Below are 21,272 nucleotides of genomic sequence, written 5' to 3'. Positions count from 1 at the left end.
GCTCCCCCCCCCCCCACCGCACCCCCAGGCACATATTAAAAATAATGTGCAAAGGATGTAATAATGTTCCCTCCCTTCCAGGGACACTGTCAAGGGGAAAAGATTACTTTTCCCATGGGTCAACCATTTCTTGTGTAAAAGTCTTCTGGGTATAATTACAAAGTTATATATAAACAGGATGGAACTGTTACCTTGAAATGTGACTTGAACTGGAATTAGTTTGTTCATTCATTCCATCTGTATGTATGTAACAATTACTTTTCAAGGCTAAGTATACACATTCTTATGATTACTATTAGGATGTCATCACATTGAGGCTGAGAAGTGTCTTTCCACTACTTCTCTGAGCTGCTGGCATGATGCTGGCATGGAGTCCCCTGGAACCAATCATATGATGCAGGGCTACTTCTGGTGGGGCTCCATGGGGTAGTGTGTCAGTAGTACAGAGAAATGGATCCCAGAGGAATCAAGTGTATACCCGACGACTACTCATAGAACAAAACCAGAGGAGGTAAAGAGAATGTGATTGGCTGGATGAGGGCTAACAAACTGAAGCTTAATCCTGACAAAACAGAGGTCCTCCTGGTCAGTTGTGGGGCCAATCAGGGTATAAGGTGGCAACCTGTGCTCGACAGGGTTTCACTCCCCCTGAGGACACAGGTCCTGTAGTTTGGGGATCCTTCTGGACTCTGCTCTGACACTTGATGCCCAGGTGTTGGTGGTGGCTGGGAGGGCCTTTGCACAATTAAAGCTTGTGTGCCTGCTGTGCCCGTACCTTGTGAAATCTGACTTGGCCATGGTAATCCATGCCCTAGTTGCCTCCAGGTTGATTTACTGTAACACATTCTATGTGGGGCTGCCTTTGAAGACTGCCCAGAAACAGCAGTTAGTCCAAAGATCAGCAGCCAGGTTGCTAACGTGAGTTAGTTATAGGGAGCGATCAACCCCCCTGTTCAAACAGCTTCACTGGCTTCCAGTAAGTTTCCAATACCAATTCAAGGTGCAGATTATCACCTACAAAGCCCTAAACAGTTTGGTATCTTTGCGATCGTATCTTCCCCTACGAGCCAGCATGCACCCTAATAATATCAAGGGAGGCTCTTCTCATGCTTCGGCCACCATCTCAGGTGCGATTGGGATGAGGAAGAGGGCCTTCTCGGTGGTGGCCCTCAGTCTTTGGAATTCCCTCCCTAGGGAGATAAGACAGGCACCCACCTTATCAATTTTCCACAGGGACTTAAAAACCTGGATGTTCCATTGTGCCTTTGATTAGGCAGTTCAGCTGACATGACCCAATCTAAGCTCTTGCACTTTAGTTTGGCCCTCCTTCTGGCACCCTCAAAACTTTATAGCTAAGAGTATTTCCCCTAGCCCTGCCCATTTGAATTCTGCACCTTCCCTTGGCTCTACTTAGGAATTATTGCACTTATTTGAGCCCAAACCCAGTCTCGATTTTTTTTCAGCCATGATTTTGTTTTTATGATGCTGCATTTGTGATTGTGTTATGTTTTATTTGATTGATTTTTTTGTTTGTTTTTATTTGTAAACTTTGGGCTTGTCACTTTGTAAGCCTCCCTGAGTCCCCTAAGGGAGATGGTGGTGGGTATAAAAATAAAGTTATCGTCATCATCATCATCATCATCATCATCATCATTAAAGTGGGGGACAGTGGGGAAACATCATAATAACCCACAATGAACAACAACAGATCAAGAATACAGTATGATGCTGCCTCACGATTTCCCCTACTGTCCTCCAGCTTCTCTGGCTCATTCTGATGAGGTCCCAAGTCACCTCTGACTGGTTGAGTGAAGAACTGGATAGGAATTGATTCCAAGAGGTCAAGGGGTTTAAAATAGTGCAGCATTTTAAAACAATGCAGTACTCCCTAGCCCATTCTTTTAAAAAACATTTTGTGTTCAAAAATCTTTCTAAATAAAAAAAGCTGACTAAAAGGACAGCAGGGTGGGTGGCATTCTGACTTTTATAGGAAGGGAATTCTAGCATCTAAGGGCAGCCATTGAAAAGGCCCTCTCTCATATCCCCACCAACCAGGAAAGACCTCTTATGATAATGTCAGAGCCCGGGCTGCCTTATACAGGGATATATGATCTGTTAAATAGCCAGGACCAGAGCTGCACATGCCTTTATAGGTCATAATCAGTACTTTGAATTATGCCTGGAAAGAAACTGTCAGCCAGTGGAGCTGTTGCAATAAAGAAATGCCTTACCATGAATCAGCATAGTGTAATGGTTTGAGCATAGGACTTTAAAAAATAGGGTTTGAATCCCTCTTTGGTTATAGAAACCCACTAGACAAGTCACACTCTCTCAGCAGACAACAAAAGCAAGCTCAAATGAACACATTTTGCCAAGAAAACTCATCTTGGGGTTGTTCATCTTGGGGTTGCCATATGTCAGAAATGAATTGAAGGCACTCCAGCAACACTCTGCCACCCAGAAATTTGAATCCCTAAACATATATAAACATCAGGACCTGTATGAACTCAGGAGGTAGTAACCAAAATTCTGCACTGAATGGAGGGCATCATGCTTCAGTCATGTTTATATACAAGCCTGCTTGAAAATGCAGGCACATATCCCCTTGGAAATTTTGTTACTGAGGAAGGATCTGTATTACTTTGGAACTATCCAGCTGCTTTTCAGCAGCCAACAGTAGGTGGATTTTCAGCAAATAAGCTGGAGAGAGCAGGATACTATTCTACCTGCTCCATAAAATTCGACTATCCCACAACCACTGAATTGCTATTTCCAGGCAACTAAATGGCTGATGGAGGGTGCATCTGGCCTTTCCAAAAGACTTGCAAGGTGGGGACCGAGACATTGTACAAGAAGGTAGTCATAAGTTCTTTTTATAATGACTGCAAAACAATGATCATGTGTTTAAAGCTCACATATATCATAAACAGGATTCCAGCCAATCTCTATGCAATATACATAGAGAATGGGAAATTGATTCCCACCATGAATTTGTATAATATTTGCCTGCTTATATTTTGTGAAACAGCATTTAGATTACGTGTTTGGGGTACAGAATCTTCCAAAGTATCTATGCATGTAATATAACATTTCTGAGAATGAAATGTTTTTAGCTGGGTGAATTATACTGAATTAATTTATACATAATGGTCTTGTGAAAATGCATTCATTTCATTACAAGAATGGAAAAATGTATTCAGCAAGAATGATTACTTTGCTCATATTTATATAGAATGAATTTAAAATGTTCTGAATATCAGATCAAACCTGAGTGAATTTATCTACTTATTCATCTGCCAGTCTTTCCTTGGGTTCATTTTCAGATGAGAATGCAGTTATAAAGAAACTTAGAAAAAGCTTAAGATGTGGGTGATTGAAGATAAAAACAGACAATTTCAGTGAAAGTGGCTTTTTAATAATAGGTAATTGAAAATTGTTGTGTAATGGCTGTTATTATGAGAGGGCCCCCATGTTATACAAAAAAATTATATACATTATGTCATACAATAAATTAGTAGTACAGACTGTTATGTCAGTGAAACCAAAATGGAAACATGTGTCCATCTCATTTTTCTGCATATATGCATCAATATACACCAAAACTGAAATTGCATTTTAGTTGTTGTACAGAGAACTATGTAGCAGCGACATGACAAATTTGTGTATTTCAGCTTGTCATTTACATCTTGTTCTTTTCATCACAATGACATCATGATCATACATCTATATAAATGTAATGGAGCTTACTGCAAAGTATATATCCATATGATGGCAGCTTAATGCACTTGTTATTAAATATTACTCCTTCCCCATATCTTGTATGCTGAAAAATTCCAGATGCTTATAGATAACTGGGGTGTTGTATGGTTTTCAGGCTGTGTGGCCATGTTCTAGCAGCATTTTCTCCTGATGTTTTGCCTGCATTTGTGGATGGAAGTTTCAGAGGAATTGATAATTATTTCAAAAATATTGAAAGACACACATTATGGTTGTAATGAGATCCTACTGAATTTGGCTATCTGCCCAACAAAGAGAATCTAATCTTGGACAGAATGAGTTGGAGCTAGATTGCGCCCCCCCCCCCCTTTAAAGTACACCCACCGAAATCAGTGAAATTTTAAGTTAGTTTTGACTAACTCTGACTAATGCTCATAAGCACATATCTCCATCACTTATTCCTATCCTCTAAGTGAGTATGAGGACTATAAAATAAGAATGGGAAAACCTAAACATATGTGCCATAATCACAAAATGAGGACTGGTCAACATTTCAGAACCATTTAAAGTGGCAATCCTGTGCTAATTATAAGGTTTGTTTCAGCTTTCTGAACAGTTTGATAGTGAGGTTGTGACAACATAAATATTGTAAAAATTATCACTACACCAGCACTTGTTTGTGTACATATAGAGGGACACAGAAAAACAGAGACACAGCTGATCATCCTTATCCATGGATTTTACATGTGATTATCCACAGCTTGAAAATACACCCCCCCCCCCCAAATAATCTAAAACCAAATCAGATTTTATACAAGGGATACTGTTTTAGCACATCATTGTATATAATGTGTTCTGAAAGAAGCAAAAACCACCAGCATTGAAGCTATGATCCTCCACCATCAACTTCGCTGGACTAGCCATGTTGTCTGAATGCCAGATCACCATTTTGCAAAGCAGTGACTTTTCTCTCAGCTCAAGAATGGAAAATGGAATGTCAGTAGATGGCAAAAGAGATTTAAAGATGGGCTTAAAGCTATCCTTTAAAATGTTGAATAAACACTAAGTATTGGGAAGCCCTGGCCCTTGAGCATTCTATCTGGAGGTCAGCTGTTACCAACAATGCTATGGATTTTGAAAAGGCATGAATAGAGAGTGAAAGGGGGAAATGTGTTGAGAGGAAGGCATATCAAGCAAACCCTTGTCAGGACTGTCTTTCATCTGGAAATCGATGTCCTCATTGTAGCAGACCATGTGGAACCAGAATACAGTCTCTACAGTCACTTTCAAACCCACTTCCAAGTCTCTACAATTGTAAGACAAGCATAATTAGCAACAAGTGATCACCTATGAGTATATAATAACCCAGTAGATACCAGCGATCCACCATAACCACAAAACAGCTTGTTCTTTTAAGAGCCCTCTGTATTCACCCCATTCTCTGTTGAAACTTGAATTGATCATTCTAAACCAACTTACACTAGCAAGATCTGAAAGGGTGTTAGAGCTACAATTAATAATGACATAATGTTAACACTATTGATACTAATGATTAGCCCTTTCTCTTTGCCTATTTCACCCTCAAAACTTCCTGTGAAGTAGATTAAGTTGAGATATAATGGCTGCTCAAGTTACCAAGACAACTTGTTGTCTGAGTGGGAATATGAATCCTGAATCTTCTTAACTACATATGCATACATTCTGCATTCATCAATTAAAATTATGCATGGCTTAAAAATATCTCCCAAAAGCAGAGTTTGATTTTTGCATATTTATATGAATGACACAATTTTACCGCACCATTGTTTTTCATGGGACTTGAGCATCCATAAATGTTGGTGTCCACATAGGGGTTCTGGAGTCAAACCCCAGTCGATGTTAAGGCTGCACCATATATGTGTTTTTTTTCAGCAATGTGGAAAGGTGGAGCCCTGATCTGAGTTTGAGAGACAGATTTTCCAGGCAGATGCACTGGGAAATCTTCAGCATTTATTCTGAAGCAATGCACAACAGTGCGGCCAGCAACAGTAAAACAATGACACCAATCTTTCATGCCCATTTTAGCTTTCTCACCTTAGGATTATTTTCCTTTTGCTGACACCCAAGATAGCAACACCAATACCTGAAACTTAGCATCAAATCCAGCAACTTGGCATCCTTAGTGACAAGCACTAATCTCTGATGTTCTGCAACAAAACATGGTTAGGGTAATTCAAAATTGTAGCACAAAAGGTTCAAGGGTCATTTAAAAAAAGTTGATTTTTTTAGCTTGGAGAGAATAAAGATTTTAATTACTCATCAATTCGCCTATTAAATAAATTGCCTAAATTGAACCAAATAAATGTGTACAGTGTGTTCATATTTTTTTAATAAGATAGCAATAAAATTACATACATTTATTCCTACTAGATCAATTGTTCTGCTGACTCAGTTGTTTCCTTTCAAATTTCTTGAAATTAAAGTTAACTGATGATTGTGAGATGCTAATTACAAGATCAATAAAAGAATATCAAGAGTTGGGTTGATCGACTTAATTAGCAAGCACTGTCATAGATTAAAATGAATATCTTTTTAACATCATAAATTGTATCTCATGCTGTATATGATAAACTAAAAATGCACTCCGAAATAAGAGGAGACAAGGTTTAAATTAAAATTTTCAGAACAAGAAAACAAAACATAAAAATGTAATTTAAGGACATTCTGCATGCTTTCTTCTCTGCATGTTGATAGAGCACTTTTAAACATATAATTGCATGATTGAAAAGTTGTCTCATGCAGGGTCCAACCAACACCTAGTAGGATCTTTACAGTCATCGCTTGCATTCTCTTTATTAAAATGTAAAAAGTAAATTTCATTTATGTTAGAGGTTTATTAGTTGATTTTCTTTTCTTGAAAGTTTTTCTCTCATCCACTCCATGGTTGGAGAGGATGTAATGTTGGCAAGATCACAATCTTCAAGATCTCAGCATGTCATGACGATTTAAAGCTCTGTTGGGGGAAGGGGGGTAGTAAGTTATAAAATATAGATAATTTTTTAATATATTTTGTGTATCAAACTCTAAAGAAATTAAGTGGAATGTAGCTGAATCTTCTCTTCTGTAAGATTCTGAACTATTCTTGGCTTTCACCTAATATTCCTATCTTATAACTAAGATAGAGTATAGGAAACTGCTTTACAAGAAATTAGAGCATTGATTCATCTGGGTTCACACTATCAAAACAGCTTTTCTCACCCCTCTAGTAGGAAATCTTTTTTTTTTACTATAGACCAAAAACTTTATAATATAAAACATACACTTCACCAGTGAACTACAACCTATCTTTAAAGAGAAAATTGAAAGTGTTTAAAAAAGATAAGTACCATACTAAACCTCTTCCTTTTTCAGAACTAAAAATTACATTTTGAATGATAGCCATAAAGAAACTAAAGCTGTTAATTTTGCAAGTCACTTTTAATTTCATTCTAGTGAGAGGTTTTCTGAGATATCACAAACTAAAGCACTGTGATCACTAGTAAATTTAACAATGATGATAATTATTAAAATAAACCTAGCTCTTTCTCAGATGGGACTAGTCTTCTCTGGTTGCCTAAACCACTGTCACTGTTTTGAACTTGTATCTTATCTATTTTCACTTTAATTTCGCCTTTTAATGTCAGCTGCACTCTTTGGTCACTGAAGTTTTTCTGATGAAGTACACTTATTCCTGTTATTTCATATTTACTATCCTCATAACAGCTGCTGCCTAGAGATTATGGAAGGTTGAATACAATCAACATAATAAATCAGAACTTTCTGTTTTCTTTTTTACTTTTCTCTGTCTCTTATATTTCCTTAAAGTTTGCTCTGTTAAACCTTTCCCATAGTAAACATTTTAAACATAACTTTATATTAATTCAACAGTAATGGCAGATCATTTTAAAGCTCAGAATGTAAGAATTGGTTTGATGACCTTGAATTTTCTTTTTGCATGAGTATACTAATCCAATTAATTCTCCCATCCAAGACATAGCCCCAAAAGGTCATAAAATGTACAAAGCAAGCCATCTCTTGGCTGCAAGGCATTCGCTGAAACTATAAACCATCTAATCAGCATGTGGTGTATACATTTTATATCATTGTGATATATATTTTGCAGCTCCCCACTTGCCATCAGTAAACAGTGCAGGTGTGACTTTCATCTTTCAAGATGGCAGCAACATATGTGCATCAGCAATACAAAATGCCCTCTATCGAATACAAAACATAGATTAAAAATAACTATTTTTATTTAGAGTATACCTTTCTGACTCTAAATATCTTTAAATATTTCAAAAGATCTTTATTATGTGTAGATTTTAGGCATGGCAAAAGCATTTGAAAGTCTTCTATAGATCATAAGGTTAGAAAGAGATTTTTTTTAAAAGCCTGACAGTCTTGATCACAGTTGTATTTCCTCACCTATTGGCTGTGAGGAACTGTGCCCTCAGTGGGAGCATCTGCAAGTTTGCAAAGTTTGCAAAGCATTTCTAAGACATGAAGAGCACAATTCTAGGTAACCCCCAGTGATCTAGCATAAGTACTTTGACTTGTGGAAGGTGGTAGATAGATACTATCTTCTTGTGCAATATCTTTGTTCCTAGATGTACCAGATTGTGTTGCTGTGAGTTTTCCAGGCTGCATGGCCATGTTCCAGAACATGTTTCTAGAACATAGCCATACAGCCTGGAAAACTCACAGCCAGAGGCGGCCGTAGGTAATTTTCAATGGTAAGCAAACAGTATTTTGGTGCCCCCCCCCCCCAACCAATCACTGATATATATTTTCTGTTCGTCGTGGGAGTTCTGTGTGCCATATTTGGTTCAATTCCATCATTGGTGGAGTTCAGAATGCTCTTTGATTGTAGGTGAACTATACATCTCAGTAACTACAACTCGTATATGTCAAGGTCTATTTCCCCCCAAGAGCACCTCAAGAGAGCCCTTGGGCAAAATCAACTATTCTGCAAATGCTTACTTTGCGTAATAGGTTGAGCCGCCCCTGCTCACAGCAACCCAGTGATTCCAGCCATGAGAGTGTGACCAAGAGCTGTCAAATTGTACTTGTTGGTGTTGTGAGCTCACTTTGCAAAATACCACTATGTATATGCAATGTTTTCAAGTAATTGTTTTTAAAAGAAGCAAAATATTTATATGATCTGTGTTGCTTTTAGAGGTTTACACCAGGCTTTTTCTGAGTAACAGGGATTATCAGAATTCTGTTACAGCTGCCACAAGTCAATTGGGTGTGTTATCTGCTTCAGCATATAACAAGGTTCTAGGTTTGCAAGCTTTGATCTTTGCATTTGGCTTAGCTTGATGGCTTGCTTGAGTTGAAGAAACCTTTTTCTGTTGCTGGGAGCGGTTACGCTGCATCCTGAAGCTGAAGACTGAATCCGTTTAGAATGCAAAGGAAACTGCTTGTTTCTGGCATGATAAGGACATTCTGCTCATAACTAAGTAGAGAGACTGTATTATTTTACTATGTTTTTGCATGTCATCATGTAAAGAAGACTCACCAGAGATATTGTTTGTTTTATATTAATGAGAACAGTTATTCTGTTTTTGCTTTGTGTTTTTGATCTACAGTGAATAGAACTATATTTTTGTTTCTACTTAAAGCAACAAGACTCATGTTATTTTTGATTTTTTATCACACTGAGAGTAAAAGGGGCTGCTCGAGCTATTCTGACAATCTGAAGAAAAACCAGAGTATTTCTGTAATAAAGCTTATCCATCAACACCAGGTGTGTCAAGAATATTGAAATACCTAAACTTTCTCTATCAAAATGTTATCTTGAACTTACAAAAAGTAACCAGATCTCATAGGGACAGCTAGAAGTCAAATCAGGGTAAGCTTGGGTTTTCTTCCCCATGTAGACTCACCCATAGTCTCCTTATTTTTAATAACTAATAACTATACAGTGAGCAAGTGCAGTGTGACTGTTGAAGTGATGAAAATGTCACTGGCATTTAGTTTTAATGCATGTTTTATATTTAGGATTAAATGGTGTTTTTTTTTAAAAAAAATTGCATGCAGGAGAAACTAAAGTAACAGAAATATGTTTCCATCCCTAATATACAAAGAATAAAGTATAAAGCACTATCACCCAGACACTTTTAATTCATCTACCCTTACCAGAATCTTCCCTGATTTCAGGACTGATAGATAATTCCATGATCAGCAGACAAGGTGGCTGAAGAATTTTAGGAGCTGTGATCCAAATAATTTCAAAGCTCTGAATATTACTATGCCTTTTACAGCTAATGAGTACATTTTTAATCTTGTCCATTTAAGTCATTACTGCTGTAATTGTTGGGTCTGCTGATCTCACTGAACATGAATGCATAAATAGAAAGAGAAACAAAATCACTACAGCAACAGACAAGAAAATTAGTTTACACCTATTCCTTTCTGAGTGTTCGTATTATATGTTCTTGTCCTCTCAGACCATTGAAGTAAGTTGTTCAGTTTATGGTAGAAGCAGTAATACTGCTTCTACCAAAGCTGTTTGCTAACAAGTATACCAGCTAAAGAAACGAAACTCAGTTAATGCCAGCCTCTTCTTGTTTTAAGAAATTCCTTGGTTCCTCCATCATAATTGCTATTCATGGCACAATCTGGTTAAAAGTTGGCCTAAGAAGAAAATTTTCCCTGTGCCTATTTCTTCAGTAATTTTCTTAGTATTCACTAGAGAAATTTGCCTCAACTTCATTGTTGTACTTTTATTTTCATTTCTTAGAATAAAATCATCATGGGAAGTGCAAAACTACAAATGCAGTAATAAGTGGCCTGCAGATGCAATCAACTCACAAAAACATATTCAGATGTTAAGCAATAAAACACACGCACAAATACAAAAACAAGAGCTAATAATTAGAGAGCCCTTTCAACACTAAAACACAGAGACAAGGCTCCCTATTTAAACAAAATTAGAAGCAAATAACTTTTTTAACACACTGAAAAATACTTGGTAGAATCCTATATGTTGGCCACATACAAGTATGCAGCACTATAATATTTATTTACTACATTTATATACCACCCCTCTCAGCCCGCAGGTGACTCAGGGCGGTTTACAGTCAGTATCAAAAGCATAAAATACAATTGAAAACAGTTAATTTAAGTATTAAAACCAAATAAAACAGTCAATATCAATAAAAACACATATCTATTTGAGTTTCCTAGTTAAAAGCGTTATCCAATAGCGTCGTTGAGTCCTTCCATTTTTTTTCTCCATGTCTGTTAAATTCTATCTGCAAACGCTTGCTCAAAAAGCCAAGACTTGATCTTCTTTTGGAATGTCAAAAGGGAAGGGGCTGATCTAATATCCCTAGGGAGGGTATTTCATAGCTGAGGGGCCACCACTGAGAACGCCCTGTCTCTCGTCCCCGCCAGGCATACTTGTGATGAAGGTGGGATCGAGAGCAAGGCCTCCCCAGATGATCTTAAAATCCTTGAGAGTTAATAAGGGGAGATGCATTCAGAAGGGTAAGTTGGGCCAGGACCATTTAGAGCTTTATAGCATTGGTACACAATGAATTCCAAATTCTGCCCTCTCACCAGTTACTGGAAAGCAGCCACTGGGATTGAGAGGGATATACACTGGAGATCATACATCTGGGGAGAGGAGCCAGACAGCTGTTTCCTAACTGATGGGGGTGGGGAGCCTCTGCTGGTTGTAACAATTGTTTACCACTAAATGGGGTTTATAAGGACTATTCACACTTGCCTCAAAGTTGTTTCATTTTGCTGGCAGGCATCAGTGAAATGGCAGGTGTGCAGAGCACATTGCTACACCCCATGCCCCCTCCCTCCTTCCCCCATCACAATGAGGGAATGTGACAAGTCACATTAGCTCCCTTCCCTGTTCTCATCACATGGGGAAAAGGGTCCAAAACACCTCTCCATAGTCTTACGATGCTTCCTCAGCACTTGGAGGGTCCATGGGGCAGGCCCCATCCCCAAAGTGCTGCAAAAGGGCAATTTATTCCAGTGTGATGAAGTGGCAATACTTTCATCAACCCTCTAGAGCCCCTAAACTAGGAGCTGCATAGGAATATTTGTTTTGTTGTGTTTATTCATTCAGTCACTTCCAATTCTTTGTGACCTCATGGACAAAATCATCTAGTCTCCTTTTTATCCTTTTAGATTTGCTTTTAAGGCATTTAGCAACACTGGAATTGGAACAATGATAAACAAAGATTGAGAAAACTCAGGGCATGTCTTAAAACCCAATTTTTCATGTAGAGTGCCAGATCAGCACCATGTTTGCTTTATGATCATTGAATCCTGTGATCTTAGAGTTGAAAGAGACCAAAGGGCCATCCAGTCCAACCTCCTGACATGCAGGAAAGGCCAATCAAAGTACCACTGACAGATGGCCATCCAGCCCCTGTTTAAAAGCCTCCAAATAAGGGGCCTCTACCACACTCCGAGAAAGAGAATTCCACTTTTGAACAGATACTACAGTTAGGAAGATCTTCCTAATGTTCATGTGGAATCTCCTTTCCTGTAATTTGAACTCATTGCTCTGCATTCTAGTCTCATGTTGTTAATTTTGACTGAACACTCTAGTCTATTAAGATCATTTTGAATTCTGATCATGTCTATCCCTCTTCATTTGGTGTCATCTGCAAACTTCATAAGTATGCCCTCTAAACCTTCATCCAAATCATTAATGAAGATATTGAACAGAACTAGGCTCAGGACCAAACCTTGTCACTATCACACACCAGGCTGGGAAGGCACCTCTGAACCAATCTCACACACTAGAGTTCAGTATAAGCAAAGCAGATTATTGAAGAATAAAAAATAGCTTCAGCGAAAGGATAAACAATGTTCAAAAGTAGTATAAGATATTGCCCATAGTAAGAGTCACTTAAACTTGGAAAACAGGAATCCAAACACCAATTTCAGGCAACTGGTAACTGAAGATTGGCACACAAAGCTCATCCAGGGAAACAGGAATGCATAAAACCATGACAAAGATCCCAAAGTTATAAAAATCTGTGATTCCAAAATAATCCAGGAACAGCAACAAAGGCACAAGAAGTTACAGGAATGTAAACTGGAACCATGAAATCCAAGACAAAAGAAACTTGAATATGAGAAAGGAATTGCTGTCTTAAATCAAATGTTGATTCCTTTGAGGAATCAGCCTCAGTTACCCTCATATATACTCAAAAAACATGCCTTTTCCCTTGAGAAGATTCAAGAAGATTCTTCTTTTCTATTAATCTTTGGGAGTGATGTCCTTCCTTGGCCAAATGTCTCTGTTAATAGATCTGACCTCTTCTATCAAAGGAGGCATCCTTTCCTTGATTCCCCATTAACACATTCTTTTCACATTCTGACCTTGACTCCCTTGGGAAAGCTAACACAAGCCTGTCAGCCTCTTTCTCTGTCTGTACTGGAATACCCTGCTCACGCTCCCACCTCCATCGCAGGCGTGATTGGTGGGGACGAGGGAGAGGGCTTTCTCGATGGTGGCCCCATGACTATGGAACTCACTCCCCAAGGACATCAGGCATGCAACAACTCTGGTAGTCTTTAGGAGGAGCCTGAAAACGTGGTTGTTCCAGTGTGCCTTCCCAGAATAAGGAAACTCCCAGCATTATGTCCTCTAAATGCACTTTACTATGGATCTAGAAATGTCTGCCTGCCCCATCCCTCTCTGAAAACTCTATCCTAGTTCATATTCATCTGTTCATGCTTGGCATTATCTTTAAATTTTAATTATTGCATCTGGCCCAGCCATAGGTTTTAACTATTGCTGTGTTATTGTTAATGTTTATTGCTTTTTTGTTATGAATTTTATTTTATTACTTTGTATTATTTGTTGTTAATGCTTTGTGATTGATGTGTTGTGGGCTCGGCCTCATGTAAGCCGCATCGAGTCCCTTGGGAGATGGTAGTGGGGTATAAATAAAGTTTTATTATTATTACTAGCTGTACCCAGCCACGCATTGCTGTGGTCCATTGTGGAGAAATGGGAAAGAAAGAAAAGAGGAACTGGTTTCTAAGCTATCAATACACAACTGAAGTGGCAAAGTGTCAACCTAATACAGGCCCATTTCAGTCTCCTCGAGGCCAAAGGGTTATATGGATGTGTGGAAGGGCCCTGGGTTACCTGAGTCCACACTGCCATATAACCCAGTTCAAAGATTTTATATAGCTATTGTTGTCATTATAGACATATAGATATTATTATAGGCATATAGATATTATTATTATAGATACAAATATTATTATTAAAGCTATATAGGTATTAGTATTGTAGGTGTTATTTATTTATGAATTTCATATAAAAATCATTGCATAAATTAGTATAAAACTGATGAAAAATAGGAGCATAGGGCTCAATATCTTTCGAGCAAAATCAGGCAACAGATGTATGGATATTATTACAGACCTATAGATATTATTATAGACATATAGATGTTATTATTGTTATTGTTATTTTTATAGATATTATATAGCTATTATTATTATAGATGTATACATATTATTATACTTTATATATATATTATTATTATTATAGACATAGATATTATAGGCATATAGGTAATATTGTTATAAATGTACATATTTTTGACAGACAGATATTATAATTATAGACATATGGATATTATTATAGACATATAGATATTATTATAAGCATATAGACATTATTACAGACATATAGATATTATGATAGAAATGTAGATATTATTGTTAAAGACATATACATATCATAGACATGTATATTATTATAGATTGATAGATATTATTATGATAGATATATAGATATTATTATTGTAGATTGTTATAAAGGGTTGTTATAAAGTAAAAATGGATGGCAATCTTTTGGGAGTGTTTTGATTGTGCCTTCCTGGACAGCCTTTCTGAACTCACAGAGCATGGGTTTTTGTCCTTTCTTTGAATACTGGACTTCATTTCCCAGAATTCCTTCCCATAACTCATTATGGGAAGGAATTCTGGGAAATTCCTCCCGTGTGAGTTCCCAGCAGCCCAGCGACAGGCAAGAAGGAAAGGAAAGGAAGTGAGATCTCTCCCCCCCCCCCGCTCCCTCCTTCCCTCTCTCTCTCTCAATCCTTTGGGAAGAGAGGCAGGGGTAGCCAGAGGGATAGACCAACCACCCTCTCTCCTGCCGCCTCTCTCTCTCTCTCTCTCTCTCTCTCTCTCAGTGATTGGTTTTTCCCCCCTCTTCTCTTGTGCAGGAGTGATGGGCTGGGGAGGGTGTTCCCCTGACTCTGTATAGGCATTTAGCTTTGTGGGGGTTAAGTTCTTCCAGGTTATTTTTTTTTTGTGTGTGTGTGAAGAACATAAATTGGGTTGTTAGGTGTATCGTGTCCAAATTTTGTGCCAATTCCCCCAGTGGTTTTTGAGTTCCGTGAATACCACAAACGAACATTACATTTTTATTTATATAGATTAATATCAAATGCAGCCTTGACCATCCCAGAATCCTCAGCTTCATCATGACTAACAGCACTCTCCTGCCCACAATCCCCATTTCCAGACCACTGTTGGTCTGCAGAAGCTTGGTCACTATTATGTGAAATCTCAGGCAATAGAACAAATACAGCCTGAACCACAACACTACCCCCCAAGCTCCCCCCAGAGCCCCTCAGGACTTACGCTTGTAAGGGTAGCCCTGATGAAAGTGAGCCACCAAATCTGGCACATGTAAGTCCAGAGCGTCTACCCAACAATGCTCTTCTGGCCTATAGCCAGTCCAGTCCACTAGGTACTGCTAGCGGCAGCAATGATAACGAGAGTCCAGAATGTCCTGAACTTCAAATTCCTCCTCACAATCCTGCAAGATGGGCGGAGTTGGCAGACCATACCCAGAGTCCGGACAAACCCCTATGGCCAGATGGAGCAACAAATGGTGAAACACAGGGTGAATCTTCATTGAGTGAGGAAGTTGTAGTTTAAAAGTCACAGGATTGACTTGAACTGCAACACGGTAAAGTCCAACAAAGCGAGCATCCAATTTCCAGCAGGGCCTCTGTGAGAGAAGATAATTGGTAGACAACCACACTCGATCCCCCACCTTGATTTCCAGCCCCTCCTGCTGGTGGCAACCAGCAACTCATTTGTAATCCAATTTGGCTTGCTCCAATTGCACGTGAAGCACTTCTCATACTGCAGACAACTCCTGAAGCCAATCTTCCACTGCCGGGACTTCCCCAGACTCCACCACTGCTGAGGAAAACTGAGGATGAAACCCATAGTTCATTAAAAAAGAGGCTTCCTTAGTAGAACTTTGAGTCAAATTGTTGAATGCAAATTCTGCCAGAGAAAGCAAGGACAACCAATTATCCTGTTGGTAGTTTACATAGCACCACAGATATTGCTCTAAAGTAGTGTTTGTCTTTTCAGTTTGTCCATTAATCTATGGATGATGTGCTGTAGACATCCGGGCTTCAATGCACAGCAATCGCTGAATGGCTTTCCAAAAATGAGAGGTAAACTGTGCCCCTCTGTCTGTGACAAGGCTTTCTGGTAGTCCATGTAGCCGAAATACATGTTGCAAGAACAAATTGGCAGTTTCTTTAGCAGTAGGTAGTCCAAAGCAAGGGATGAAATGAACCATCTTGGAGAATAAATTCATCACAACCAACACAGTTGTAAATCCATTGGAACAAAGAAAATCAGTGAAAAAGTCTGCTGAAATGATCTCCCACCTAATCTCAAAAGCCACCATGATGCCTAAGAGTTCTTTCTCCCAGATAGTGTAATTCTTATCGGGGGCCATCAGCGCACATGTTCAATGTGTGTCATCTTCCCATTTAATCCCACTTTTTTTCTGGAATTTAAGGTCTGTGTAGAAGGGGCCTGAGTTAGCATCAAGGCATGACATCCCATCAGCTATTGATTCTTTGCCCTTTAGGAAGAGGCCTGTAGTTATTTGTCTTCTGAACAATAGTAACTTAAAGGCTTGCTTTACTTTTCAATAGTTGTGCAATGCAAGTATTGATTTCTATAGCAAGTGAGTGGAAGAACTTCATGGAGTGAAAGGGAGGTGACTAATACACCTTCCTGTGGTTTACCTGAGATTAGAGTGAATATTGTGTCATGAAAAGGGAGGTTGTTTTACTTTTTCCTCCAGTATGGATCCGTGTTACCTAAATTCTCTTTCTAAAAACATAACCCATTTTTCTTAGCCTTAGGCTTGTTGAAAGCATTTTAAAATTTCCTCCCCACTCCTTTCCTTTCCTCTCTTCTTCCCAATCTCTTTCTCTCTGGCTTTCTCTCTCCTTACCTTCCTCTCTCTCCACAATGTTATTTCCCTGTTTGCTTTCATGGTTCATTTTTTAATACTAACTTTTGCTTGAGTGAGTACAGAGTGAAGTACTTGACAGTAAATTAGCCTGTTTGGGATAGCATATCTATCTCTCATGTGTGGGGAGCTATTTCTATGTTTAGGTTTATTGGACCACACTTCTTTAACAAAATAGTAAGAGCAATGTCTGATCTTAAACATCGAGAAAATGTCTCCTTCCACAACTGAAAACATTAATAAATACATCCAACTTTCAACTGACGTTTGCCTCACCCAGTATTTGCATGAAGTGCTTCCATTTCTGTATTATTATTAAATAAGGTTTTAACATTAATTTTATTACAAACTGTACTTCCGTTTTAATTGTTCTGAATCCTTCTTTCTCTTTCCTGCTTCCTCAAAAATAAGTTGCTGTATGAAAGAGGAAATTGGGGCACTACTGTTCTCCCCCCCCCCATAAATTACTACCATGTCAAAACTAATCTCAGTTCCCCCCCCCCCCCAAAAAAAAAAGAACAAGATAAGTTGCACAGAAAAATTATCAACGGTAAATGATATAACAGAAAGAATCAAACTGCATGAGAGATGGGCTTGTAAGGATAAATCCGTCACTACTGAAAATTTATCCATTTGTTTTTCATAAATAACAGCGTCTGCTTGCAATAATTCTGGTATTAAAACATAAAAGCCCTGTTGAATCAGAGAGGTGTCTAGCCCAACTTTTAATTCACATGTTGGCCAATCAGTTGTCCAAAAGAGAAGCTTGCCAGCAGGATATGAGCATCATTCATCTCTCACTCCCAGGCAATTTATACACAGCGGCATGCTGTTTCTGACACTGCTGGTGATATATAGTCATATAATAACCACCAATGAATTCATCCTGACCTTTGTGAAGCTATCTAAGTTGGCAGTCATAGTTACATCTTTTGGCTGTGAATACCACAAAATAACTGTACAATTTGTGATTTCTTCTTTTCACCTGTCCTGAATCTTCCATTATTTAGCTTTAATGGATAGCATCAGATTCTAGTATTTTGAGGAAAAGATAAATGCTGATCCTTATCAACTTTCTCTAACCATGCACAATTTTACATATCCCTATCATATCACCAGTTATTCACCATATTTCGAAACTAAAATGCATTGGATTTTGCTACCTTTCCTCATAAAGCCACAATATTGAAAATTGTTCTTACTAAAAATGAAGTGGCAAATGATGTATATGGATGTGTGACAGCAAAACTCTATTAGAATGATAGATTTTTGTTTGTTTTAAAATGGATTCACCCTATTTGCACTTCCAAATCAGGCTTAAGGAATGTTCAATACAATGTATTTTAGAGATACACAAATTCATTAAAAACGTTAATAAATTGTGTACAAATACATTTTAGTCAGTGGAAAGGCCCATAAAATCAAAAGGAAGAAGCATATAATATCTGAAAAATGCACAAAGTACAGGCAATTACACAACACTAAAAACACACACCAAACGTTCTTAGAAACAAATGTAATAGGTCTTTTCATTCCTATTTTTATGTGTGTTCTTCCTGTAAACATTCAAAAAATGTCAATTGACTTACCAGGATAAAAATGATTTTTCATTCCATTTGGCTGATTTATATATATATATATATATATATATATATATATATTAGGGCTGTCCAACCACGGAAAAAATTGTTTCTAAATTCGATTCGTTTTTAGGGGTTTTTTGCGTTTCATTTTTTAAAAGAATTCTGAAATGTTTCTTTTAAAAAGTTCGATATTTACGAAATTTCGGAAATTACAAAACAATTTCGAAACAATAACAAATCGATTCGTTAATGGCAGACGCGATTGCGCAATACGCTAAAAAACCCTCCAAATGGGACAGGGGAAGCTTCCCTCTCCCTCTGTTGTTGACTGTTGGTGTGATAATTTATTTTTTTATCACTGATAAAACAAACAACGACTATAAAACTTGCACCAGACATACGGAAATAATAACGAAATAATAACGAAACAATTACGAAACAATTTCGAAACAATTACGAAATGAATTGGAAAAATTCGTTTCGTTTTTTAGTTGCTCCTGAATGGCTCAATATCACTTCATTATCAAAAAAATTACGAATTAATAACAAATTACGAAATTAACGAACGAAACCGCCCAGCCCTAATATATATATATATATATATATATATATATATATATATATATATATAATCAAACTTGAATACTATGTTTCAATTACTTACCACTGCAATTTGCTCTCACCTCCGGGAGATGGTGACGGGATATAAATAAAAGATTATTATGATTATGATTATTGAAAGCCATATGAATGGTGGAGGTATTATTGGAATCTAGTGTAATCCTGCTTTGAAACTGGAAAGGAGATGAAATAAACTAGCCAAGAGATAACATAAATCAGTCATTAAGAATAGGAATAATCCCTACCCCCACCTCCAAAAAAACAATAAAGCAAACAAACAGTTGTAGAACACTTCAGTCTTCCCTGGACATTCCATTTGAGTTGTCAGAACATCAGTTGTTAAACAGAAAAGAAAAAGAAAACAGAAACAGAAACAAAACAAAGCATAACTACAAATAAGGATTGAAAAGAAAAACGGTTGACTTGAAATATAGTTACAAACTCCAATTTATTGACAGCAGATTTAACAATGGCAATAAGTTCTTGGCACACTGTACCTATTATAACTATATTTAACATCCCATCCTCATGAGGACTCTCTTGGCTAATATAACTCTTCTTTCTTGTTCCCAAAACTTAACTTTTCATCTCATCACTATACCTACAAGTTTTGAATTTCAATTGCTTTTCCCACATACCACCTGGTCATACATAACTATAAAGGTCTTTTTCTAAGCACTTCACTCCAAATGTCTATTAAAGCAGACTTAAATCCACAAAAGCTTATGCTACCCACCTATTTCTTTCAGTTAGGTCTCAAAGGTACTACGAGATATCACTGCATAGATATTCAGCATTTTCTCATAAATTAGTTCATCATAATTGCCAAAATACTGTCCTCAGTTATGGTTTAGAAGCAAACAGTTCTAAAATATATAGTCGAACCATTCAGATACAAATTTATTATTTTGTCTAGCTCTCTGCTCCTTTGGAAGGCATGATCACACTCTACAATTTAATATGTTACAATCTGTTAACATGCAAACATAGATGATGGATCTTTTTATGTGTATTCATTCACATGTACACTATAAACACATTGCTGATTTGTACAGTTGTGAACTCTTCAACAATCAATGAACTATATATGTGTCCATACACTCATAAATGTGTGATAGCGCAGTATCCTTTGGGCCATTATAGAGCATTTGTTCACCTCAAAGGTCTTAAAGGGACTATAGGCAGACCCCAAGTTAAAAACAAGATAGGTTATATAGATACATGGGTAGCATAAGGAAGGGTTAACACCCCGTGGTGTTTGTTTTGTTGCCTGTGCCCTGCTCAGAAGATTTTACCTTACTTTCTGTCCCTGTAATAATTGGATTTTGAAAAATGTGACTCTTTATGGAAACAATGATTGGTGCAAAACCTTAAGTGGAGACCCTTTCCCCCATGACAACTCTTTCAGGAGTGAATTACCCTCCCTAAGGGTTGATTTTTCTCTCGTCCTGTTGTCTCTCTCTCATTCTTAGCTATGACCCATTTGTCAGTCGGATGTTTGTAACTCAAGGACCACCTGTAATGTGATCCTTAAACATAGCTATTAAGAATAAGGACTTTTAGGGCCCTGTTGGAATGGTTTTCTTTTAAAATTTAAGTAGTTTGTAACAAAAGGACCACTTCTATGTAATACAGAAATACATATCAGTATGTTCAAAGAGATTTACAGAATGTTGTGCTTTCTAGGGTCAACCCAAGGAAAGAGTACCACAAATATCAAGGTTAGGTATCCCTCATCTCATGGGCCGCATGAACAATTGGTAGCATTTTCTAAAAAGTGCATTTATTGCTTTAAGACAGATAGTGTGTCAGTGTCAATGACTACAGATCTCTTCAGTAGTTGCTGCTTTTCCTCTTTCAAAGTTTCCACTTCCCCTCATAGTTACTTCGTGATAAACGTCTTAAAATTTCTTATGGTGGCTCCTCAATGATAAAAAGGATATGCATAGCTGGGTATGCTAACCCATGATTGCCCCCAAATTTTGGTGTAAAACAATACTTAATATAAAATTTAAAGACACAATTAAAGTGTAAATCAA

The sequence above is a fragment of the Anolis sagrei genome, chromosome 3, assembly GCF_037176765.1.
Source record: "Anolis sagrei isolate rAnoSag1 chromosome 3, rAnoSag1.mat, whole genome shotgun sequence".
In the NCBI taxonomy this organism is placed as follows: domain Eukaryota; kingdom Metazoa; phylum Chordata; class Lepidosauria; order Squamata; family Dactyloidae; genus Anolis; species Anolis sagrei.
The sequence above is the reverse complement of the archived record's forward strand: the minus strand, read 5'-3'. Positions refer to the sequence as shown.